This window comes from Drosophila obscura, unplaced genomic scaffold (genome assembly GCF_018151105.1).
Source record: "Drosophila obscura isolate BZ-5 IFL unplaced genomic scaffold, ASM1815110v1 contig_189, whole genome shotgun sequence".
NCBI lineage: Eukaryota > Metazoa > Arthropoda > Insecta > Diptera > Drosophilidae > Drosophila > Drosophila obscura.
The window spans coordinates 503447-531180 of NW_024542777.1; positions in this window are offsets into that span (position 1 = coordinate 503447).

Here is a 27734-nt window from a genome sequence, read left to right on the forward strand (position 1 = left end):
CCCTTTTGTCCATTCATAATTTACATTTTAAGCCGAGTTTGAGATAAGCCATTCTGTCCTACTGGATGTGTGAATCAATGGAAATCGAAATGAGAAATGCGTTATTTGACTGAACTTTTGGCAAATTACATTTAAATAATGTAGGGGTTACAAAGGATGTGTTTTTATTTTTGGGTAATGTCGCAAGTTTGTTTAACAGATAGGTTACATAGTACATAGTTTCGTAATTAATATTATACGGTTTGCATTCACGGCACAAAACTTGACTCTTCTCGTTCGATGATCCGCAGCAACTCTTTCTTTTTTATAACATCGAGGCAAAACGTGCGAGAGAGAGAGTGATATCGAGAATGCGGCCCTGCGTCTTTGGCCTATGTCCCTCACCCATCCGTGCACATACCTTGCCATCAGCTGGGCTCTGCCATTCCCTCATATGCCCCATTACCACAATAATATCAATTGACTTTAAAGTCAAAATCACCAAGAAACTAAGAAGGTTTCGCCTTTATATAATAAACGAGAAGGAACGTGCGAGTCGCTTCTGGAGACGCGACTCTACTTATACCCGTACTCAGTCAGTATATACATTTTTGATCTTATGATTTTTTAGAATTGTAGAATTAAAAAAAAAAAATTTTACATTTTACATTTTTTTGCTACATCTGATATCTACATCTACATCTACAATGTATATTATACATCTAACATGTAGATTGTACAATGTACATGTTCCATTTAGATTCTACATCTCCTCCGCTAGGGGTTGCTAGCGCACTGAACGCGGCAGAGTGTGCGAGCGAGAAGGAAAATGAGTTACGTTGTCGTCGTCGGGAGGGCGGACAGGGGAAGCAACTGAAAATTAATTTCTTCATTCTGGCTATAATTATGATCCGATCTGATTCAGATTCGGCAGTCTGGTAGGTATGGGCATTCTCTACGATACTGCGTTTTTAGTTTTATCGTATCTTTAAAAATGTGCCTGCCACAGATTTTCGTCCTTTGGGGGGGCGGAAGGGGGCGGGGCAAAATTTTGAAATACACTTGTAGCAGTGTGATATCACATGAGTGTGGAAACCAAATTTGGTTGCCCTAGCTCTTATAGTCTCTGAGATCTAGGCGCTCAACAAGACGGACAGACAGACAGACGGACAGACAGACATGGCTCTATCGACTCGGCTATTGATGCTGATCAAGAATATATATACTTTATGGGGTCGGAAACGTTTCCTTCTCTGCGTTACACACATCCACTTTTACCACAAATCTAATATACCCCTTAACTCTTTTTTGAGTACGGGTATAAAAATCGACATAAATGTGTACCCATTAGATAGGGCTGTGCAGAGCCCTATTTTAGACACTCTTGATTGTTGTATATAGGTATACAAAAAAAAAACATTGTAAAAAACCGGTAGAGGGTTAAAAAAAAGGTGAGATACCACCTTTTCGTCTTTCTCGTGCTCTTGTACTTGTACTTCTACATATGTTTAGTCAAAAGTGCCCCAGATTCAGATGTTGTGTGTTTAGAAAAGAACAAATTATTACTATACTAGAATATGTATAATTACATATATATTAAAAGGTAGTCAACTATATATGTACAATGTACATCTGTACACTTTTTACAACCAATTTTTATACCCGTACTCAAAAAAGAGTTAAGGGGTATATTAGATTTGTGGTAAAAGTGGATGTGTGTAACGCAGAGAAGGAAACGTTTCCGACCCCATAAAGTATATATATTCTTGATCAGCATCAATAGCCGAGTCGATAGAGCCATGTCTGTCTGTCCGTCTGTCCGTCTGTCCGTCTTGTTTGACGCCTGGATCTCAGAGACTATAAGAGCTAGGGCAACCAAATTTGGTTTCCAGACTCATGTGATATCACACTGCTACAAGTGTATTTCAAAATTTCGCCCCGCCCCCTTCCGCCCACACAAAGGACGAAAATCTGTGGCAGGCACAGTTTTAAAGATACGATAAAACTAAAAACGCAGTATCGTAGAGAATGCCCATATCTACCAGATTGCCGAATCTGAATTAGATCGGATCATAATTATAGCCAGAATGAAGAAATTCATTTTCAGTTGCTTCCCCTCCCCCTCCCGTTCCAAACAACGCAACTCATTTTCCTTCTCGCTCGCACACTCTGCCGCGTTCAGTGCGCGAGCAACCCCTAGCGGAGGAGATGTAGAATCTAAATGGTACATGTACAATCTACATGTTAGATGTAGAATAGACATTGTAGATGAGATGTAGATAACAAATGTAGCAAAAAAATGTAAAATGTAAAATTTTTTTTTTAATTCTAAAATTCTAAAAAATTATGCTCAAAAATGTATATACTGACTGAGTACGGGTATAAGTAGAGTCGTGTCCCCAGAAACGACTCACACGTTCCTTCTCGTTTGCATTTTGTTGTTGTTGTACTTAACCAAACATTAACCAATTTTTTTTAATTTGACGAAATCACCCGACCATTTTTTTACTGGCGCTGACAGTAAGCAGCAAGCACACTTTTCTTCTTTGAAAGCCAAATACTAAGTGGGTTCACGCCCCTCTTTATTTATTGAATCAAAATTGAGCCCAACATGATCGAAAAATGTATTACTTTTTTTTAATACCTTAAATACCTTAAAAAACTAAACAAAAACATTTTACATTTAACATTTTTTTGCTACATCTGTTATCTACATCTACATCTACTATGTATATTATACATCTAACATGTATATTATACATGTACCATTTATATTCTACATCTCCCCCGCTAGAGGGCGCTCGCGTACACAACGAGTCAGAGTGTGCGAGAATGAGTAGCGGGTCTCTTGCTGAAGGAGGCGGGGGAAGCAACTGAAAATTAATTTCTCCATTCTGGCTATAATTATAATCCGATCTGATTCAGATTCGGCAATCTGGTAGATATGGTCATTCTCTACGATACCGCGCTTTCAGTTTTATCGTATCTTTAAAATTTTGCCTGCCACAGGTTTTCGTACTTTGAGGGGGCGGAAGGGAGCGTGAAAAAATTTTGAAATACACTTGTAGCAGTGTGATATCACATAAGTTTGGAAACAAGATTTGGTTGCTCTAGCTTTTATAGTCTCTGAGATCCAGGCGACAAACAAGACAGACGGACAGACAGACATGGCTCTATCGACTCGGCTATTGATGCTGATCAATAATATATATACTTTATGGGGTCGGAAACGTTTCCCTCTCTGCGTTACACACATCCACTTTTACCACACATCTAATATACCCCTTAACTCTTTTTGAGTACGGGTATAATAAAATGTAATGAAAACGAGAAGGAACGTGCGAGTCGCTTCTGGGGACGCGACTCTACTTATACCCGTACTCAGTCAGTATATACATTTTTGATCTTACGATTTTTTAAAATTAAAAAAAAAAAAATTTTACATTTTACATTTTTTTGCTACATCTGATATCTACATCTACATCTACAATGTATATTCTACATCTAACATGTAGATTGTACAATGTACATGTTCCATTTAGATTCTACATCTCCTCCGCTAGGGGTTGCTAGCGCACTGAACGCGGCAGAGTGTGCGAGCGAGAAGGAAAATGAGTTACGTTGTCGTCGTCGGGAGGGCGGACAGGGGAAGCAACTGAAAATTAATTTCTTCATTCTGGCTATAATTATGATCCGATCTAGTTCAGATTTGGCAATCTGGTAGATATGGGCATTCTCTACGATACTGCGTTTTTAGTTTTATCGTATCTTTAAAATTGTGCCTGCCACAGATTTTCGTCCTTTGTGATGGCGGAAGGGGGCGGGGCGAAATTCTGAAATACACTTGTAGCAGTGTGATATCACAGAAGTCTGGAAACCAAATTTGGTTTCGCTGGCTCTTATAGTCTCTGAGATCCAGGCGCTCATCGAGACGGACAGACGGACGGACGGACAGACAGACAGACATGGCTATATCGACTCGGCTATTGATGCTGATCAAGAATATATATACTTTATGGGGTCAGAAAATTTTCCTTCTCTGCGTTACACACATCCACTTTTACCACAAATCTAATATACCCCTTAACTCTTTTTTGATTACGGGTATAAAAATCTAACCAAAGTGTTTGTGTGTTGTGGAATAAAAAAAATAATTTCTGCCAAAAGTAATAACGCAAATGTATACTCTAACCTGTGATTTTAGACTTGTTATAAACCCTTTTGTCCATTCATAATTTACATTTTAAGCCGAGTTTGAGATAAGCCATTCTGTCCTACTGGATGTGTGAATCAATGGAAATCGAAATGAGAAATGCGTTATTTGACTGAACTTTTGGCAAATTACATTTAAATAATGTAGGGGTTACAAAGGATGTGTTTTTATTTTTGGGTAATGTCGCAAGTTTGTTTAACAGATAGGTTACATAGTACATAGTTTCGTAATTAATATTATACGGTTTGCATTCACGGCACAAAACTTGACTCTTCTCGTTCGATGATCCGCAGCAACTCTTTCTTTTTTATAACATCGAGGCAAAACGTGCGAGAGAGAGAGTGATATCAAGAATGCGGCCCTGCGTCTTTGGCCTATGTCCCTCACCCATCCGTGCACATACCTTGCCATCAGCTGGGCTCTGCCATTCCCTCATATGCCCCATTACCACAATAATATCAATTGACTTTAAAGTCAAAATCACCAAGAAACTAAGAAGGTTTCGCCTTTATATAATAAACGAGAAGGAACGTGCGAGTCGCTTCTGGAGACGCGACTCTACTTATACCCGTACTCAGTCAGTATATACATTTTTGATCTTATGATTTTTTAGAATTGTAGAATTAAAAAAAAAAAATTTTACATTTTACATTTTTTTGCTACATCTGATATCTACATCTACATCTACAATGTATATTATACATCTAACATGTAGATTGTACAATGTACATGTTCCATTTAGATTCTACATCTCCTCCGCTAGGGGTTGCTAGCGCACTGAACGCGGCAAAGTGTGCGAGCGAGAAGGAAAATGAGTTACGTTGTCGTCGTCGGGAGGGCGGACAGGGGAAGCAACTGAAAATTAATTTCTTCATTCTGGCTATAATTATGATCCGATCTGATTCAGATTCGGCAGTCTGGTAGGTATGGGCATTCTCTACGATACTGCGTTTTTAGTTTTATCGTATCTTTAAAAATGTGCCTGCCACAGATTTTCGTCCTTTGTGGGGGCGGAAGGGGGCGGGGCAAAATTTTGAAATACACTTGTAGCAGTGTGATATCACATGAGTGTGGAAACCAAATTTGGTTGCCCTAGCTCTTATAGTCTCTGAGATCTAGGCGCTCAACAAGACGGACAGACGGACAGACAGACATGGCTCTATCGACTCGGCTATTGATGCTGATCAAGAATATATATACTTTATGCGGTCGGAAACGTTTCCTTCTCTGCGTTACACACATCCACTTTTACCACAAATCTAATATACCCCTTAACTCTTTTTTGAGTACGGGTATAAAAATCGACATAAATGTGTACCCATTAGATAGGGCTGTGCAGAGCCCTATTTTAGACACTCTTGATTGTTGTATATAGGTATACAAAAAAAAAAGCATTGTAAAAAACCGGTAGAGGGTTAAAAAAAAGGTGAGATACCACCTTTTCGTCTTTCTCGTGCTCTTGTACTTGTACTTCTACATATGTTTAGTCAAAAGTGCCCCAGATTCAGATGTTGTGTGTTTAGAAAAGAACAAATTATTACTATACTAGAATATGTATAATTACATATATATTAAAAGGTAGTCAACTATATATGTACAATGTACATCTGTACACTTTTTACAACCAATTTTTTGCATTTTGTTGTTGTTGTACTTAACCAAACATTAACCAATTTTTTTTAATTTGACGAAATCACCCGACCATTTTTTTACTGGCGCTGACAGTAAGCAGCAAGCACACTTTTCTTCTTTGAAAGCCAAATACTAAGTGGGTTCACGCCCCCCTTTATTTATTGAATCAAAATTGAGCCCAACATGATCGAAAAATGTATTACTTTTTTTTAATACCTTAAATACCTTAAAAAACTAAACAAAAACATTTTACATTTAACATTTTTTTGCTACATCTGTTATCTACATCTACATCTACTATGTATATTATACATCTATCATGTATATTATACATGTACCATTTATATTCTACATCTCCCCCGCTAGAGGGCGCTCGCGTACACAACGAGTCAGAGTGTGTGAGAATGAGTAGCGGGTCTCTTGCTGAAGGAGGCGGGGGAAGCAACTGAAAATTAATTTCTCCATTCTGGCTATAATTATAATCCGATCTGATTCAGATTCGGCAATCTGGTAGATATGGTCATTCTCTACGATACCGCGCTTTCAGTTTTATCGTATCTTTAAAATTTTGCCTGCCACAGGTTTTCGTACTTTGAGGGGGCGGAAGGGAGCGTGAAAAAATTTTGAAATACACTTGTAGCAGTGTGATATCACATAAGTCTGGAAACAAGATTTGGTTGCTCTAGCTTTTATTGTCTCTGAGATCCAGGCGACAAACAAGACAGACGGACAGACAGACATGGCTCTATCGACTCGGCTATTGATGCTGATCAATAATATATATACTTTATGGGGTCGGAAACGTTTCCCTCTCTGCGTTACACACATCCACTTTTACCACACATCTAATATACCCCTTAACTCTTTTTGAGTACGGGTATAATAAAATGTAATGAAAACGAGAAGGAACGTGCGAGTCGCTCTGGGGACGCGACTCCCTTATACCCGTACTCAGTCAGTATATACATTTTTAATCTTACGATTTTTTAAAATTAAAAAAAAAAAAAATTTACATTTTACATTTTTTTGCTACATCTGATATCTACATCTACATCTACAATGTATATTCTACATCTAACATGTAGATTGTACAATGTACATGTTCCATTTAGATTCTACATCTCCTCCGCTAGGGGTTGCTCGCGCACTGAACGCGGCAGAGTGTGCGAGCGAGAAGGAAAATGAGCTGCGTTGTCGTTTGTGTGAGGAGGGGGAGGGGAAGCAACTGAAAATTAATTTCTTCATTCTGGCTATAATAATGATCAGATATGATTTAGATTCGGCAATCTGGTAGATATGGGCATTCTCTACGATACTGCGTTTTTAGTTTTATCGTATCTTTAAAAATGTGCCTGCCACAGATTTTCGTCCTTTGTGGGGGCGGAAGGGGGCGGGGCGAAATTTTGAAATACACTTGTAGCAGTGTGATATCACATGAGTGTGGAAACCAAATTTGGTTGCCCTAGCTCTTATAGTCTCTGAGATCTAGGCGCTCAACAAGACGGACAGACAGACAGACAGACGGACAGGCACAATTTTATAGATACGATAAAACTAAAAACGCAGTATCGTAGAGAATGCCCATATCTACCAGATTGCCGAATCTGAATCAGATCGGATTATAATTATAGCCAGAGTGGAGAAATTAATTTTCAGTTGCTTCCCCTGCCACCTCCTTCCAACAACAACGCCACTCATTTTCCTTCTCGCTCGCACACTCTGCCGCGTTTAGTGCGCGAGCAACCCCTAGCGGAGGAGATATAGAATCTAATTAGAACATGTACAATCTACATGTTAGATGTAGAATATACATTGTATATGTAGATGTAGATATCATATGTAGCCAAAAAATGTAAAATGACAAATTTTTTTTTTTTCTAAAATTCCTTAAAATCATAAGCTCAAAAATGTATATACTGACTGAGTACGGGTATAAGTAGAGTCGCGTCCCCAGAAGCGACTCACACGTTCCTTCTCGTTATATATTATGTAGATATCTATTTCCTCAAAAGTTTATTTCTATTGGACATACTCCCTTAATCTTGTGCACTTGACAAACTGCTACAAAACACACAAAACATATCCAGAAAGATTACTTTCTAGGATTGAGGGACCCACCAGCACGAAGAGTGCACGAAAAGTGGCTTAAAAGTGCATTTCTCAGTTTACGCCAAATGGCAATTTGTGTCCTCCGTCTCATCGATGTCTGCTTTTGCTGTCTATCAAATTACTCGTTTACTGCGAGTATCTGTATCTCAATTCGCCAATACTTATTGATGCCAGAAGCTTGTGACTGTTTGAAAAATGTGCATGAATGCCACCGATTTACCTTTCACACTCTCTGATCTTTCCCTCCCATTGTTTGCACCTTAGGTTGTTGCATACTGTGGCTGAATTGGCGTACAAATTTTCCCGGTGCCAAAGCGTCAAATGTAGGGTTGGTAAATCTATTTCTTTTGCGAAGTCATGGCCCCATATAAATATCCATTTGCATGCAGCTTGGGATAAACGCGAGACGACTTTTTGCGGTTAAGCTGAGTGCGTTTCGAGTAGCTCTATAAATCGCAGGGAAAGAGAGCCCCCAGGTCGTTGTTCCCTTTACTTACAGGTTGGAGAAGAAAGTGATGGATGAACTGGTTGCGTGGGAAATAATTGGTTAAGCTTAGCCTCATTGGGGTGGGCCCAAAATCTTTCAGAAAAACTTGGTTTGGTTCCTTGAGGAAATATTGTGTCGGGTAGTGTTATTATACCGATGAACAGGGATTAAGAGAGTGGGGAGATCAACCTTGCCTGAACAACTCTTTTAGTATCGCTTTAACTTTAAATGGATGTCATCTTCTAGGGGCGCTCGCACACTGAACGAGGTAGAGTCTGCGAGAAGGAACGAGAATGAGTAGCGATCCATCGCTGGATGGGGTGGGGGTAGCCTCTGCAAATTAATTTCTTAATTCTGGCTAAAATAATGATCTTATCTGATCCAGATTCGGAAATAGGGTATTCGGGTCGGGTCATTTTCTACGATATTGCGATAGTCGCCCATCGGCCAACAGTCTGACGTACGGACGGACAGACATGGCCATATTGACTCGGCTATTCATGCTGATCAAGAATATATATACTTCATGTGGTCGGAAACGTTTCCTTCTCTGCGTTACACATTTTTTTTCGAAATTCAAACGGGACACCCCCTAGTTTTGTTACCTTGCATTTAATAGTAATTTACATGTTTTAATTTTAATTTTTTAGAGGTTGCTACCGAATTTAAAAAAAAATGTTAATCAAAAAATAAAAATTGAATGAGTTGGATAATTGGTGAAATCTATTGCATATATATTGATAACATTCATATCGTCATTAATCAGTTATTGGCAGTAAAAAAACTGCACAAGTTCTAGCGAACTAGTTAACTAAATATATCAACCTCAGCTAAACTTCTTGATTTTTACCAATCGTTAATTTTTTAACAGTAACTAAAAAAAAAAATAAAAATACCTTATTATCAATATGAACTAGTTTCTAAGTTTCAATATTATTATTATTATTATATTATTATTTTTTAATGTATATTTACCCAAAAATTTTTATTTTCCTTCCGTGGTAGCAAACCCCAAACATTAAACTAAAAATTTGAAAAAAATTGTATAATTTTATTGAATAACAAAGAACAGAAGGGGTGTCCCCTTTTTTGGTCAAAGTTTGGCCCAGCCTAATATACATACATATAGTATGTAACCCTTAACTCTTCGAGTACGGGTATAAAAACACCTCCAACTTTTCGCAATCTGTAAATAATACACGGTGATGTTTATTTGAGAAATGTCTTATAATGTTTTTAGATGGCCCTTTAGTCATTTGGGCCTATTTATACCGCAGAATTTCAATTAAAATGATTTGTTTTTATTAAGTTATCATTGGCTAAACGAATCATTTGATTGAAAAATGGTGTGAGAAAAGAGATAACTTTCGACAATGTCTGCGATTCAGCCTGACACATGTTTGTCAGGGCAAGGTCACGGTGCGACTGGCCCAGCTTTTCGATATGTCTCTGTCTCATGAATTAATTAATTTTCCTTTTGGTCCTTTCTTAAAAAATCGACGACTTCAAATAATTTTGTAAAAGTGGGAAATCAAATATATATAAAGAGTCTCGGTGCTGAAAATAAAAAGAGCGAGAAAGACACTCGCACACCCTCTGCCTTTCTCACTAATAAATTACAGAGAAAAGTCAATAAAATCATTGAATTCATTACAGCGACCAGACAGAAGCCAGGGTGTGTGGTTTGGCAATTTAAGGCTTTGCTCTAGTTTTCTTTTGTGGGAGTGGACACGCCCTTGACACCGGCTACCATGAAGGACAAGATTGTTTGTCCGCATTGCCTTCTCAACTACATAAATTAAATGACTTGAGAAGAGGAATTTACGTAATTTTCCTCCTCTGGGTGTTGAGGATTTTCCATTTTCCATCAGCATTTTCGGAAAGTCCATTTATTTGCATTGGCCTCACGCCTCGTAGGTCTCCGCTGTCCGGTGCGAATCGTCAACTAACTAATTTTATGGCATAGATACAGAATGTCGTTGAAGAGCAGAGGCAAGAGACAATTTCTACTTCATTTAAATTTGAATACACATACACAAAATGAAGCCTTAAATCTGGATGCAGATACGGTCTCCCTCTGCTTTTCACATACTTCCGTTCGGTTAGATAAGTTGTCCACCTTTTTTCTAATAAATTAACTTTTGAATGAAGAATAAATCAGGACTTGGGGGATATGTATAAAAAGGAAAGTTTTAGTAGCCGAAAGTAGCGGCAAAGTACGGACCATCAGTGATATCCAAAGATCTTTTTCGGGAATGCTCAAAAGCGTAGATCAGTAAATAAATTCTATAGTGGATCTTTCTCTTGACGTTGATATGCAATGACCGCGTAACCGAACGGATCGGGAACATGCACGAAAGATAGATGACCCGGTGAACGTTGTTTTGCCCCATTTTAACGCTGACATGTGGCTATGATGATCGTAAAAAATGTACGAATTTGATTCGCTGGGGCAGAAACAGTTGCATCGGCGAGCGTTGAGTCCCAATGTGTATTGTTTTCGGGCAAATTCAAACGTTGGAAAGCATCCCGAAAAGTTGCGCACAGCACACCATCCACAGTAAGCAAGGAAGGGAAGGATGTAGGGCGTCTAATGTTCACCAAAAGCAAGCGAATATAGGAGCATTCGTCTTGGCGTGGATGAACTGTTTATATTCGTCCGAGTGTATCAGTAGAATATACATCAGCGAAGCCAGCAACAGCGTCACCTCTCTTTCGGCGTTGAAAGCAGCGTGGCATTTCCGAATAGAGTTAAGTCCTTCCAAACGGATCGCATGACAAAAAGAAATTTGTCAATGTTGTACCTGGTGGTCTTTCTGCTCTTTGCGCTGCATTTGCGTCCGCAAAGTACACACGTTGGCGGTTCTCCAAGTGAACTGCCAAATGCACGACAGTCGGGTGACGTTCATGGATCGGAAATAAAAAAACAGACTCCAAATTGCCTCGTAACAACTCACGTAACGTCCCAGTTTAAATTTCGTCACCTCGTCGTTTGCATTTGGACCGGCAATGCCAAATACCGCGGTGATTTCACTTTCATCACGATTGATCTGCCGTTGTCATTTGGAGAATGACGCCGATACAATGGATATCCGTCCATTCCACTGATTGTGTCATTCACAATCACAATGGTCAAATAACCTATGTTGGCGGCGTTTCCGTCAGTAGCGATGGCGTCACGCAAGTGGATATACTCTTCTGATTGTAACTTCGACTGATTGAAACGAATGAAATTGAGCCGCTCCGTTTCGACCTTTACGTACATGTCGACGCAGTACTGTTGAAACAACCGGCGATATCTCAACAGATGATTGTCAACCTCTTGCCGAATCATCAACCGATACGTATAAAAATTCATTGCACTGACCTTCTTATTCGTTTCTTCTCCTAAAATATGAAGTTATCCAACTTAGGTCTAGAATGAAAAAGAGAAGAAATTACTTTTAAATAAAGTGATAGCCATCCGCTCCACGACAGAACATCAGTGGGTACAATGGCTCTGGCGGATGAGTCAAAACGTGCAATTTTACCTTTCCACCAGCACAGCATGTGCCGGGGGTTTGCGATTGAAACTTCAATGCATTGCAATGCTGGCATACGACAGACAATGAACCGATATCAACCCAGCTAAGATATTGGTATGCTATTACGCTATTGCTAAAGCAGAGGGATTCAAACTACTGGTCGAATTTGAGGGAGTAATGGTTCAGCGAGAACCTGTGCAATATGGGCACGTATGCATTCCTTTACTTCTGCACGTTCCTCTTAATACAGACATTCCGATTACTTATTTCACGACGTGAACGTCGTCCAAGGTTTGATCGTCTAATAGCAGGCATATTATAACTCAATTGATGAATAATACCTCGAGTTTAGAACTAATCTTCGACTATGACGATTGCCTCTTCGCCTACTTAGCAGACATTAACCAAGCAAATAACTCAATTGATGAATAATGAACTCATCCTCAACTATGACAATTGGCTCTTCGCCTAAGCAAAAATGTGTTTTTGTTGTTGTCTTTTCTTCGAGTTTGCACTGTTCCCTTATTGGTATTTGTGTTTTTGGTTGGGAGTATTGGTGAGTGCCCGCCGTAAGCTGACTTTGGGCATCGCTGATTTAATGTTTAGGAATTCATCGAAATTAAACAATGATAACACTAGTCAACACGACATTTAGGCTGTGGCCCAAAATGACTTTTTATACCCGTACTCAAAAAGAGTTAAGGGGTATATTAGATTTGTGGTAAAAGTGGATGTGTGTAACGCAGAGAAGGAAACGTTTCCGACCCCATAAAGTATATATATTCTTGATCAGAATCAATAGCCGAGCCGAGCCATGTCTGTCTGTCCGTCTATCCGTCCGTCCGACTTGTTTGACGCCTGGATCTCAAAAACTATAAAAGTTAGAGGAACCAAATTTGGTTTCCAGACTCATTGCTACAAGTGTATTTCAAAATTTCGCCCCGCCCCCTTCCGCCACCAAAAGGACAAAAATCTGTGGCAGCCACAATTTTAAAGATACGCTAAAACTAAAAACGCAGTATCGTAGAGAATGCCCATAACTACCAGATTGCCGAATCTGAATTAGATCGGATCATAATTATAGCCAGAATGAAGAAATTAATTTTCTGTTGGTTCTTCCGCCCCCTCCTGACAGAGAAATGCTACTCATTCTCTTTCTCGCTCGCACACTCTGCCTCGTTCACTGCGCGAGCAACCCCTAGCGGAGGAGATGTATAATATAAATGGTACATCTATAATCTGCATGTTATATGTATAATATACATTGTAGATGTAGATTTAGATAATAGATGTAGCAAAAAAATGTAAAGTGTAAACTTTTTTTAATTCTAAAATTAAATCAAAATGAAAAATGTATATACTGACTGAGTACGGGTATAAGTAGAGTCGCGTCCCCAGAAGCGACTCGCACGTTCCTTCTCGTTTTTATAGACAATAACTCTCAAACTGTTCGGTATGATTTTTAAGGTCTAAGCTGCCCACTACAATTTTTGTTTGATTAATTTTTAATTTTTGAGGAACCTATTTATATAAGGTGAAGAATTTTTTTGTGCAAACCATACCACATTATTTGGCTATCATTAAAAAAAACAGCATGCAATTTGGTGCGCTCGCTGCCAAGATATGAAATGTAATAGGCGTTCAAACATACACTTTTGGAACAAATTTAAGATTTTTTTGATTCATTTTTATTTCGTTATTAACCTATTTATAGAAAAGTACAAATTGGTTTGTCCAAACTATGGGCATCATTTAAAAAAAAACAGCATGCAATTTGGCGCACGCGTTGCGGAGATAGTCGCTTACACACAGATTTTTTTCTAAAAATGTATAGTATAGATATGTATATATTATTATATAATAGTAAGCATTCACGCTTTCTACGAATTTTCCGAAAAAGAGGCGATCTGCTGCACATGCATTTAAACAAGAGACGTTACGTTGATAAAATAGAAGCTCAGAGAGAGCATTGATATGAATTTGACCGAATTATCACTCAAATTAGGAAAAGATCAAGAGACTCTAAAGTCAAAGCTTTCATCTGATCAACGCGATTTCTGTTCGGTACAAGCCCAGCTGAATTTAAAGAAGTCACGCTAGAGTTATTGGTAAAGAATCGGTTGATAAAACCAGATGAAGTAGTAGTAATAATGTTTATTTTGACTTATTGTGGGTTTGGCGGATTGCCGTTAGCCTCAAGCCGTTAATTACATTACATTGAACACATTTTAGGATATTAAATAGGTGCTAATAACTTTTTAGTTATAATTTATAAATTTTAAATTGACAACATAAACACATTTTGGCATAACATATATAAGTAACTTCACGGCGCGATATGAGACCATTAATAACATAGGGTTTCTCTAATATGGGTACAAATTTAACAATGGTAAAAATATTAAAAATATTCCATTAAAATTTGTGGTCTTTACTTTTCGGCTATGTGTACGTAAATATGTGGCTATACTGTCCCAGTTATTTCCGTTGAGCAGAGTTACGTATTCATCATCATTTATTGTTACCCTTCCAAAACCGTGAAGTCTTATCTCTTGCAAGATTGGGCACCTTGCTAGGAAGTGCTCCGTGTCTTCTGGCTCTCGTGTGTTACACAAAACCAGGCGAAATTGTGGTATACTCGTATATATAAAAAACGAGAAGGAACGTGTGAGTCGTTTCTGGGGACACGACTCTACTTATACCCGTACTCAGTCAGTATATACATTTTTGAGCTTATGATTTTTTAGAATTTTAGAAAAAAAAATTTTACTTTTTACATTTTTTTGCTACATCTGTTATCTACATCTACATATACAATGTCTATTCTACATCTAACATGTAGATTATACATGTACCATTTAGATTCTACATCTCCTCCGCTAGAGGCTGCTCGCGCACTGAACGCGGCAGAGTGTGCGAGCGAGAAAGAGAATCAGTAGCGTGTTTCATTCAGGGGGAGACGGGTGAAGCAACTGAAAATTAATTTCTTCATTCTGGCTATAATAATGATCGGATCTGATTCAAATTCGGCAATCTGGTAGATATGGTCATTCTCTACGATACTGCGTTTTAAGTTTTATCGAATCTTTGAAAATGTGCCTGCCACAGATTTTCGTTCTTTGTGAAGGCGGAAGGGGGCGGGGCGAAATTTTGAAATACACTTGTAGCAGTGTGATATCACATGAGTCTGGAAACCAAATTTGGTTTCTCTAGCTCCTATAGTCTCTGAGATCTAGGCGCTCATCAAGACGGACAGACGGACAGACGGACGGACGGACAGACGGACATGGCTATATCGACTCGGCTATTGATGCTGATCAAGAATATATATACTTTATGGGGTCGGAAACGTTTCCTTCTCTGCGTTGCACACATCCACTTTTACCACAAATCTAATATACCCCTTAACTCTTTTTTGAGTACGGGTATAAAAACAACAGTTCCTTATACTAACGCAATACCTTGTGGCAAGAGATTAATGAAAGATTAAAAGTTTAGAAGTATTTAAAAATCAAAGCTGTGAAAAGAAAAGCATATCAGGTATGTCTGCGGCTATCCAACGAGGTGCCCGATATAATCTATTCAAATGTTATAGGAACGCAGTCGGAGGCCACCGTACCTCACGGATCTGTATAAGCGGTATTAAAATACAAATACTCTACGACGAATTCTTCCCAGCTTCAACTGCTGTACACCGAAGCGGCACGTAAGAAAGAGAAGCAGATATCCATCGATTTCCCTCTCTCTCATATTTCTCTTCCTGCATTCGATCCTAACTCTTCTACTTTCGCTCATTTCGCCTCCTTATCCGTTCTATTCTGGCAGAGTCAGAAAAAAAATTAAAAGAAACAGCGGCAAAGGGTTTTTGTGCTTTTTTGTGTGTTGTAAACGGCTGTGGGCGTCTATTTATGTAAATGTTAAATCCTTTTAATCGTTTTTTAGTGTTTTTAATGTTAGGTAATTTGGTTCCTTGATTTTAGTGCGAGTTGTTATTTAAATTAAAGTGTTACATGGGGTTCGCAGGACAACCGAGAAGGAACGTGTGAGTCGCTTCTGGGGACGCGACTCTACTTATACCCGTACTTATAGTCAGTATATACATTTTTGAGCTTATGCCTTTTTAGAATTTTAGAATTAAAAAACAACATTTTACATTTTTTTGCTACATCTTTTATCTACATCTACTATGTATATTCTTCATCTCCTCCGCAAGAGGGCGCTCGCGTACATAACAAGGCAGAGTGTGCGAGCGAGAAAGAGAATGAGTAGCGGGTCTCTTTCTGAAGGAGGGGGAAGCAGCTGAAAATTAATTTCTTCATTCTGGCTATAATTATGATCCGATCTGATTCAGATTTGGCAGTCTGGTAGATATGGTAATTCTCTACGATACTGCGTTTTCAATTTTATCGTATCTTTAAAATTGTACCTGCCACAGATTTGTGTCCTTTGTGATGGCGGAAGGGGGCGGGGCGAAATTTTTAAATACACCTTTAGCGGTATAAAAAGTTCGGAAGCTGCTGGAGAAGAACCCATTGTCTAGGTGCGTCAAAAGTGTACTGGATAAACAGTAGTTCAGGAGTACAACCTGGACAGGACTTGCGGCAAAACATGTTTAAAGTCCCGCGCTGGACTATATTTGGTTCTCAAAGGTAAGACGAAATAAAGTTAAGAGTGTGTAGGTGTCTTAATAAGTTAATAAGTATCTAGAAAAAATTTGTTTTATCTGTTTTGATATATGATATATATATATATATATATGATATATTTTATCCGTAAGGCCCTACAGAATATTCTAAAAATAATTTAATCAACAAAAAATCTAGAAAATATGATTGTCTTGATTTCTTGAGAGCGTCGTTTCTCGTGACCGTCTTTCGTCATTGCAGATAACTTCTCTTGCTTCTTCTTCGTTTCTCGCCGGCTTGCAAACCCGTCGTTCTACTCAGCTGTTCATGAGAGGGTAGGCTATACGGCGTTACCATACCATTCCCACATTATATTATATTATATTATGTTATATTATTATACATATTCTTAATAATTAAGCCTAGGCGAACACGTTAAAGCGGGTTTTAAATAAAAACGAGAAGGAACGTGCGAGTCGCTTCTGGGGACGCGACTCTACCCGTACTCAGTCAGCATAGACATTTTTGAGAATAAGATTTTTTAGAATTTTAGAATAAAAAATAAATATTTTTTTGCTACATCTGCTATCTACATCTACAATGTATATTCTATATCTTACACGTAGATTGTACATGTTTTATTTAGATTCTACATCTCCTCCGCTAGGGGTTGCTCGCGCACTGAACGCGGCAGAGTGTGCGAGCGAGAAAGAGATAGGTATCGGGTCTTTGTCAGGAGGGGGCGGAAGAACCAACAGAAAATTAATTTCTTCATTCTGGCTATAATTATGATCCGATCTAATTCAGATTCGGCAATCTAGTAGATATGGTCATTCTCTACGATACTTCGTTTTTAGTGGTGGAAGGGGCGGGGCGAAATTTTGAAATACACTTGTAGCAGTGTGATACAACATGAGTCTGGAAACCAAATTTGGTTTCTCTAGCTCTTATAGTCTCTGAGATCCAGGCGCTCATCGAAACGGACAGACGGTTGGACGGACAGACGGAAATGGCTATATCGACTCGGCTATCGATGCTGATCAAGAATATATATACTTTATGGTGTCGGAAACGTATCCTTCTCTGCGTTGCACACATCCACTTTTACCACAAATCTAATATACCCCTTAATTCTTTTTTGAGTACGGGTATAAAAATATTATTTTCGTGCAGGAAATGATCCTTTTACACGACCTGTTATTATTTGATTATTTAGTTGTTTAATTTTACATAAAAAAGTTTTTGCAACGACTCCGGCTCAGGCATCTCAAGTCCGTTAGCACTAATTTCAGTTCAGAAAATGAAAAATTCATTGCAACCAAATGTAAGATAATTAAGTTATGTGAAAAAAGCGCAACCTCTGAAAAAAGCTTAAAGTAATATAAATACCAGTTTTTTTTAATTCTTTAAAAAAAGTTCTGTCGTAAAAAAACCATAACTCGTTAAAAAAAATTTAAATTAGTTCAAATCTATCAGAAAAATTAGTCTTGGTTCCTTAAGATATAAAAAAGGACCATTTTGTCTAGTAGTGTAATCCGATCTGAACCACATTCGGCAATCTGGTAGATATGGTCATTCTATACGAAGCTGTTTTCGGGTGTCTCGTATCTTCCAAAGTGGTGATTTCCACACAATCGTTGTTCATTTGACTGCCTTGATGGAATTCTGCACTATTTAATTTTTCTAGCCGACCTGCTCGATTGCTTCCCTCCATTTTGAATGTGCCTCAATTTCCAATAATAAATAAACAATAAATAAAAAACGAGAAGGAACGTGTGAGTCGCTTCTGGGGACGCGACTCTACTTATACCCGTACTCAGTCAGTATATACATTTTTGAGCAGAATTTTTTTAGAACTTTAGAATTAAAAAAACTTTTACATATTACATTTTGTTGCTACATCTATTATCTACATCTACAATGTATATTTTACATCTAACATGTAGATTATAGATGTACCATTTATATTCTACATCTCCTCCGCTAGGGGTTGCTCGCGTACTGAACGAGGCAGAGTGTGCGAGCGAGAAAGAGAATCAGTAGCGACAGCACCGCTGGTGAAGGAGGGGGAACCAACAGAAAATTAATTTCTTCATTCTGGCTATAATTATGATCCGATCTGATTCAGATTCGACAATCTGGTAGATATGGGCATTCTCTGCGATACTGCGCTTTCAGTTTTATCGTATCTTTAAAATTGTGCATGTCACAGATTTTCGTCCTTTGATGGGTCGGAAAGGGGTGTGTTGCGAAATTTTAAAATACACTTGTAGCAGTGTGATATCACATGAGTCTGGAAACCAAATTTGGTTTCACTATTATAGTCTCTGAGATCTAGGCGCTCATCAAGACGGACAGACGGACGGACATGGCTATATCGACTCGGCTATTGATGCTGATCAAGAATATATATACTTTATGGTGTCGGAAACGTTTCCTTCTCTGGGTTGCACACATCCACTTTTACCACAAATACAATATACCCCTTAACTCTTTTTTGAGTACGGGTATAATAATAAAGTAACGAGAATAACCCGATAAGACAATGGGCGCGTTCACCAGAACACTTGATCAGCTATGTGATGGATCTCATCCATCATGTTTTGAGTTCTGGTGAACGCGTATGATCCATACATTACTATCGCGACGTCGCCTCTACCATCGGTTCAGAACCTATCGCCATTGGCTTCGGACATCGCAACAATAAACAGTCTTGTAAAATTCGAATATTTCTTCGTAAAACTGAAGTTAATGCTTTATTCATGCTTTATTACGTTTAAGTGCATGAAAAAGCATATAAGGCAAAAGCAATCCATCATAAACGAGACCATTGGATCGTATTATTTTTACGATCCATTTCTCAAAATCTGATCATTGAATTATTTCATCAAAAACTCTAAATTATTATCGTTTACCAACACTATCCGAAGAAATCCATTATTGATCGCTGATTTGATCGCAAATTGTCATGGTGAACGCGCCAAATGTTTAGAGATCCAGACTTAAGCCTTATATTGATTTACGATTGATATTGATAATACGATTTTCGGCGGATGGTTACTATGGCATCTACATTTGGGAATTTCTCTGACGAGGTCCATCAAGACCAACAAAATTCAATGTCTATAAAAACACATTTCCATACAATTCTGTTGCGTTATTATTGTCCAAATTTAATTAAATACAACTAATTTACCCAATTGACATATAATTTCATTAACTTTGATGTAACCTATTCAAATACGCAAAAGTTCACTTTTTCCGTATTTTTGCTTTGTTTTTAGCCATATTTTCTATTACTATTTTCTCTTATAAAAAAGATGATTCTTGAAAAAAATTATTCCACAAAACTGTTCAACTATCTAAAAAAAATACGACAAAAATGGTTCAATCTCGGCTTAAGGTATATTTTTAATGTTATTAACATACGAATTTTTTTCCCGTGCGGATATGGTCTTATTTCATTTTAAAACGAGAAGGAACGTGTGAGTCGCTTCTAGGGACGCGACTCTACTTATACCCGTACTCAGTCAGTATATACATTTTTGAGCATATGATTTTTTAGAAATTTAGAAAAAAAAAAATTTTACATTTTACATTTTTTTGCTACATCTGTTATCTACATCTACATATATTATGTATATTCTACATCTAACATGTAGATTATACATGTACCATTCATATTCTACATCTCCTCCGCTAGGGGTTGCTCGCGCACTGAACGCGGCAGAGTGTGCGAGCGAGAAGGAGAATGAGTTGCGTTTTCGTTTGCCGGAGGGGGAAGGGGAACCAACAGAAAATTAATTTCTTCATTCTGGCTATATTTATGATCCGATCTGATTCAGATTAGGCAATCTGGTAGATATGGGCATTTTCTACGATACTGCGTTTTTAGTTTTATCGTATCTTTAAAAATGTTCCTGCCACAGATTTTCGTTCTTTGTGTGGGCGGAAGGGGGCGGGGCGAAATTTTGAAATACACTTGTAGCAGTGTGATATCACATAAGTCTGGAAACCAAATTTGGTTGCCCTAGCTCTTATAGTCTCTGAGATCTAGGCGCTCAACAAGACGGACAGACAGACAGACAGACGGACAGACAGACAGACAGACATGGCTATATCGACTCGGCTATTGATGCTGATCAAGAATATATATACTTTATGGGGTCGGAAACGTTTCCTTCTCTGTGTTGCACACATCCACTTTTACCACAAATCTAATATACCCCTTAACTCTTTTTTGAGTACGGGTATAAAAACAACAGTTCCTTATACTAACGCAATACCTTGTGGCAAGAGATTAATGAAAGATTAAAAGTTTAGAAGTATTTAAAAATCAAAGCTGTGAAAAGAAAAGCATATCAGGTATGTCTGCGGCTATCCAACGAGGTGCCCGATATAATCTATTCAAATGTTATAGGAACGCAGTCGGAGGCCACCGTACCTCACGGATCTGTATAAGCGGTATTAAAATACAAATACTCTACGACGAATTCTTCCCAGCTTCAACTGCTGTACACCGAAGCGGCACGTAAGAAAGAGAAGCAGATATCCATCGATTTCCCTCTCTCTCATATTTCTCTTCCTGCATTCGATCCTAACTCTTCTACTCTCGCTCATTTCGCCTCCTTATCCGTTCTATTCTGGCAGAGTCAGAAAAAAAATTAAAAGAAACAGCGGCAAAGGGTTTTTGTGCTTTTTTGTGTGTTGTGGCTGTGGGCGGCTGTGGGCGTCTATTTATGTAAATGTTAAATCCTTTTAATCGTTTTTTAGTGTTTTTAAAGTTAGGTAATTTGGTTCCTTGATTTTAGTGCGAGTTGTTATTTAAATTAAAGTGTTACATGGGGTTCGCAGGACAACCGAGAAGGAACGTGTGAGTCGCTTCTGGGGACGCGACTCTACTTATACCCGTACTTATAGTCAGTATATACATTTTTGAGCTTATGCCTTTTTAGAATTTTAGGATTAAAAAACAACATTTTACATTGTTTTGCTACATCTTTTATCTACATCTACTATGTATATTCTTCATCTCCTCCGCAAGAGGGCGCTCGCGTACATAACAAGGCAGAGTGTGCGAGCGAGAAAGAGAATGAGTAGCGGGTCTCTTTCTGAAGGAGGGGAAGCAGCTGAAAATTAATTTCTTCATTCTGGCTATAATTATGATCCGATCTGATTCAGATTTGGCAGTCTGGTAGATATGGTAATTCTCTACGATACTGCGTTTTCAATTTTATCGTATCTTTAAAATTGTACCTGCCACAGATTTGTGTCCTTTGTGATGGCGGAAGGGGGCGGGGCGAAATTTTTAAATACACCTTTAGCGGTATAAAAAGTTCGGAAGCTGCTGGAGAAGGACCCATTGTCTAGGTGCGTCAAAAGTGTACTGGATAAACAGTAGTTCAGGAGTACAACCTGGACAGGACTTGCGGCAAAACATGTTTAAAGTCCCGCGCTGGACTATATTTGGTTCTCAAAGGTAAGACGAAATAAAGTTAAGAGTGTGTAGGTGTCTTAATAAGTTAATAAGTATCTAGAAAAAATTTGTTTTATCTGTTTTGATATATGATATATATATATATATATATGATATATTTTATCCGTAAGGCCCTACAGAATATTCTAAAAATAATTTAATCAACAAAAAATCTAGAAAATATGATTGTCTTGATTTCTTGAGAGCGTCGTTTCTCGTGACCGTCTTTCGTCATTGCAGATAACTTCTCTTGCTTCTTCTTCGTTTCTCGCCGGCTTGCAAACCCGTCGTTCTACTCAGCTGTTCATGAGAGGGTAGGCTATACGGCGTTACCATACCATTCCCACATTATATTATATTATATTATGTTATATTATTATACATATTCTTAATAATTAAGCCTAGGCGAACACGTTAAAGCGGGTTTTAAATAAAAACGAGAAGGAACGTGCGAGTCGCTTCTGGGGACGCGACTCTACCCGTACTCAGTCAGCATAGACATTTTTGAGAATAAGATTTTTTAGAATTTTAGAATAAAAAATAAATATTTTTTTGCTACATCTGCTATCTACATCTACAATGTATATTCTATATCTTACACGTAGATTGTACATGTTTTATTTAGATTCTACATCTCCTCCGCTAGGGGTTGCTCGCGCACTGAACGCGGCAGAGTGTGCGAGCGAGAAAGAGATAGGTATCGGGTCTTTGTCAGGGGGGGGCGGAAGAACCAACAGAAAATTAATTTCTTCATTCTGGCTATAATTATGATCCGATCTAATTCAGATTCGGCAATCTAGTAGATATGGTCATTCTCTACGATACTTCGTTTTTAGTGGTGGAAGGGGCGGGGCGAAATTTTGAAATACACTTGTAGCAGTGTGATACAACATGAGTCTGGAAACCAAATTTGGTTTCTCTAGCTCTTATAGTCTCTGAGATCCAGGCGCTCATCGAAACGGACAGACGGTTGGACGGACAGACGGAAATGGCTATATCGACTCGGCTATCGATGCTGATCAAGAATATATATACTTTATGGTGTCGGAAACGTATCCTTCTCTGCGTTGCACACATCCACTTTTACCACAAATCTAATATACCCCTTAATTCTTTTTTGAGTACGGGTATAAAAATATTATTTTCGTGCAGGAAATGATCCTTTTACACGACCTGTTATTATTTGATTATTTAGTTGTTTAATTTTACATAAAAAAGTTTTTGCAACGACTCCGGCTCAGGCATCTCAAGTCCGTTAGCACTAATTTCAGTTCAGAAAATGAAAAATTCATTGCAACCAAATGTAAGATAATTAAGTTATGTGAAAAAAGCGCTACCTCTGAAAAAAGCTTAAAGTAATATAAATACCAGTTTTTTTTAATTCTTAAAAAAAAGTTCTGTCGTAAAAAAACCATAACTCGTTAAAAAAAATTTAAATTAGTTCAAATCTATCAGAAAAATTAGTCTTGGTTCCTTAAGATATAAAAAAGGACCATTTTGTCTAGTAGTGTAATCCGATCTGAACCACATTCGGCAATCTGGTAGATATGGTCATTCTATACGAAGCTGTTTTCGGGTGTCTCGTATCTTCCAAAGTGGTGATTTCCACACAATCGTTGTTTATTTGACTGCCTTGATGGAATTCTGCACTATTTAATTTTTCTAGCCGACCTGCTCGATTGCTTCCCTCCATTTTGAATGTGCCTCAATTTCCCATAATAAATAAACAATAAATAAAAAACGAGAAGGAACGTGTGAGTCGCTTCTGGGGACGCGACTCTACTTATACCCGTACTCAGTCAGTATATACATTTTTGAGCAGAATTTTTTTAGAACTTTAGAATTAAAAAAACTTTTACATATTACATTTTGTTGCTACATCTATTATCTACATCTACAATGTATATTTTACATCTAACATGTAGATTATAGATGTACCATTTATATTCTACATCTCCTCCGCTAGGGGTTGCTCGCGTACTGAACGAGGCAGAGTGTGCGAGCGAGAAAGAGAATCAGTAGCGACAGCACCGCTGGTGAAGGAGGGGAACCAACAGAAAATTAATTTCTTCATTCTGGCTATAATTATGATCCGATCTGATTCAGATTCGACAATCTGGTAGATATGGGCATTCTCTGCGATACTGCGCTTTCAGTTTTATCGTATCTTTAAAATTGTGCATGTCACAGATTTTCGTCCTTTGATGGGTCGGAAAGGGGTGTGTTGCGAAATTTTAAAATACACTTGTAGCAGTGTGATATCACATGAGTCTGGAAACCAAATTTGGTTTCACTATTATAGTCTCTGAGATCTAGGCGCTCATCAAGACGGACAGACGGACGGACATGGCTATATCGACTCGGCTATTGATGCTGATCAAGAATATATATACTTTATGGTGTCGGAAACGTTTCCTTCTCTGGGTTGCACACATCCACTTTTACCACAAATACAATATACCCCTTAACTCTTTTTTGAGTACGGGTATAATAATAAAGTAACGAGAATAACCCGATAAGACAATGGGCGCGTTCACCAGAACACTTGATCAGCTATGTGATGGATCTCATCCATCATGTTTTGAGTTCTGGTGAACGCGTATGATCCATACATTACTATCGCGACGTCGCCTCTACCATCGGTTCAGAACCTATCGCCATTGGCTTCGGACATCGCAACAATAAACAGTCTTGTAAAATTCGAATATTTCTTCGTAAAACTGAAGTTAATTTCATGCTTTATTACGTTTAAGTGCATGAAAAAGCATATAAGGCAAAAGCAATCCATCATAAACGAGACCATTGGATCGTATTATTTTTACGATCCATTTCTCAAAATCTGATCATTGAATTATTTCATCAAAAACTCTAAATTATTATCGTTTACCAACACTATCCGAAGAAATCCATTATTGATCGCTGATTTGATCGCAAATTGTCATGGTGAACGCGCCAAATGTTTAGAGATCCAGACTTAAGCCTTATATTGATTTACGATTGATATTGATAATACGATTTTCGGCGGATGGTTACTATGGCATCTACATTTGGGAATTTCTCTGACGAGGTCCATCAAGACCAACAAAATTCAATGTCTATAAAAACACATTTCCATACAATTCTGTTGCGTTATTATTGTCCAAATTTAATTAAATACAACTAATTTACCCAATTGACATATAATTTCATTAACTTTGATGTAACCTATTCAAATACGCAAAAGTTCACTTTTTCCGTATTTTTGCTTTGTTTTTAGCCATATTTTCTATTACTATTTTCTCTTATAAAAAAGATGATTCTTGAAAAAAATTATTCCACAAAACTGTTCAACTATCTAAAAAAAATACGACAAAAATGGTTCAATCTCGGCTTAAGGTATATTTTTAATGTTATTAACATACGAATTTTTTTCCCGTGCGGATATGGTCTTATTTCATTTTAAAACGAGAAGGAACGTGTGAGTCGCTTCTAGGGACGCGACTCTACTTATACCCGTACTCAGTCAGTATATACATTTTTGAGCATATGATTTTTTAGAAATTTAGAAAAAAAAAAATTTTACATTTTACATTTTTTTGCTACATCTGTTATCTACATCTACATATATTATGTATATTCTACATCTAACATGTAGATTATACATGTACCATTCATATTCTACATCTCCTCCGCTAGGGGTTGCTCGCGCACTGAACGCGGCAGAGTGTGCGAGCGAGAAGGAGAATGAGTTGCGTTTTCGTTTGCCGGAGGGGGAAGGGGAACCAACAGAAAATTAATTTCTTCATTCTGGCTATATTTATGATCCGATCTGATTCAGATTAGGCAATCTGGTAGATATGGGCATTTTCTACGATACTGCGTTTTTAGTTTTATCGTATCTTTAAAAATGTTCCTGCCACAGATTTTCGTTCTTTGTGTGGGCGGAAGGGGGCGGGGCGAAATTTTGAAATACACTTGTAGCAGTGTGATATCACATAAGTCTGGAAACCAAATTTGGTTGCCCTAGCTCTTATAGTCTCTGAGATCTAGGCGCTCAACAAGACGGACAGACAGACAGACAGACGGACAGACAGACAGACAGACATGGCTATATCGACTCGGCTATTGATGCTGATCAAGAATATATATACTTTATGGGGTCGGAAACGTTTCCTTCTCTGCGTTGCACACATCCACTTTTACCACAAATCTAATATACCCCTTAACTCTTTTTTGAGTACGGGTATAAAAACAACAGTTCCTTATACTAACGCAATACCTTGTGGCAAGAGATTAATGAAAGATTAAAAGTTTAGAAGTATTTAAAAATCAAAGCTGTGAAAAGAAAAGCATATCAGGTATGTCTGCGGCTATCCAACGAGGTGCCCGATATAATCTATTCAAATGTTATAGGAACGCAGTCGGAGGCCACCGTACCTCACGGATCTGTATAAGCGGTATTAAAATACAAATACTCTACGACGAATTCTTCCCAGCTTCAACTGCTGTACACCGAAGCGGCACGTAAGAAAGAGAAGCAGATATCCATCGATTTCCCTCTCTCTCATATTTCTCTTCCTGCATTCGATCCTAACTCTTCTACTCTCGCTCATTTCGCCTCCTTATCCGTTCTATTCTGGCAGAGTCAGAAAAAAAATTAAAAGAAACAGCGGCAAAGGGTTTTTGTGCTTTTTTGTGTGTTGTAAACGGCTGTGGGCGTCTATTTATGTAAATGTTAAATCCTTTTAATCGTTTTTTAGTGTTTTTAAAGTTAGGTAATTTGGTTCCTTGATTTTAGTGCGAGTTGTTATTTAAATTAAAGTGTTACATGGGGTTCGCAGGACAACCGAGAAGGAACGTGTGAGTCGCTTCTGGGGACGCGACTCTACTTATACCCGTACTTATAGTCAGTATATACATTTTTGAGCTTATGCCTTTTTAGAATTTTAGGATTAAAAAACAACATTTTACATTTTTTTGCTACATCTTTTATCTACATCTACTATGTATATTCTTCATCTCCTCCGCAAGAGGGCGCTCGCGTACATAACAAGGCAGAGTGTGCGAGCGAGAAAGAGAATGAGTAGCGGGTCTCTTTCTGAAGGAGGGGGAAGCAGCTGAAAATTAATTTCTTCATTCTGGCTATAATTATGATCCGATCTGATTCAGATTTGGCAGTCTGGTAGATATGGTAATTCTCTACGATACTGCGTTTTCAATTTTATCGTATCTTTAAAATTGTACCTGCCACAGATTTGTGTCCTTTGTGATGGCGGAAGGGGGCGGGGCGAAATTTTTAAATACACCTTTAGCGGTATAAAAAGTTCGGAAGCTGCTGGAGAAGGACCCATTGTCTAGGTGCGTCAAAAGTGTACTGGATAAACAGTAGTTCAGGAGTACAACCTGGACAGGACTTGCGGCAAAACATGTTTAAAGTCCCGCGCTGGACTATATTTGGTTCTCAAAGGTAAGACGAAATAAAGTTAAGAGTGTGTAGGTGTCTTAATAAGTTAATAAGTATCTAGAAAAAATTTGTTTTATCTGTTTTGATATATGATATATATATATATATATATGATATATTTTATCCGTAAGGCCCTACAGAATATTCTAAAAATAATTTAATCAACAAAAAATCTAGAAAATATGATTGTCTTGATTTCTTGAGAGCGTCGTTTCTCGTGACCGTCTTTCGTCATTGCAGATAACT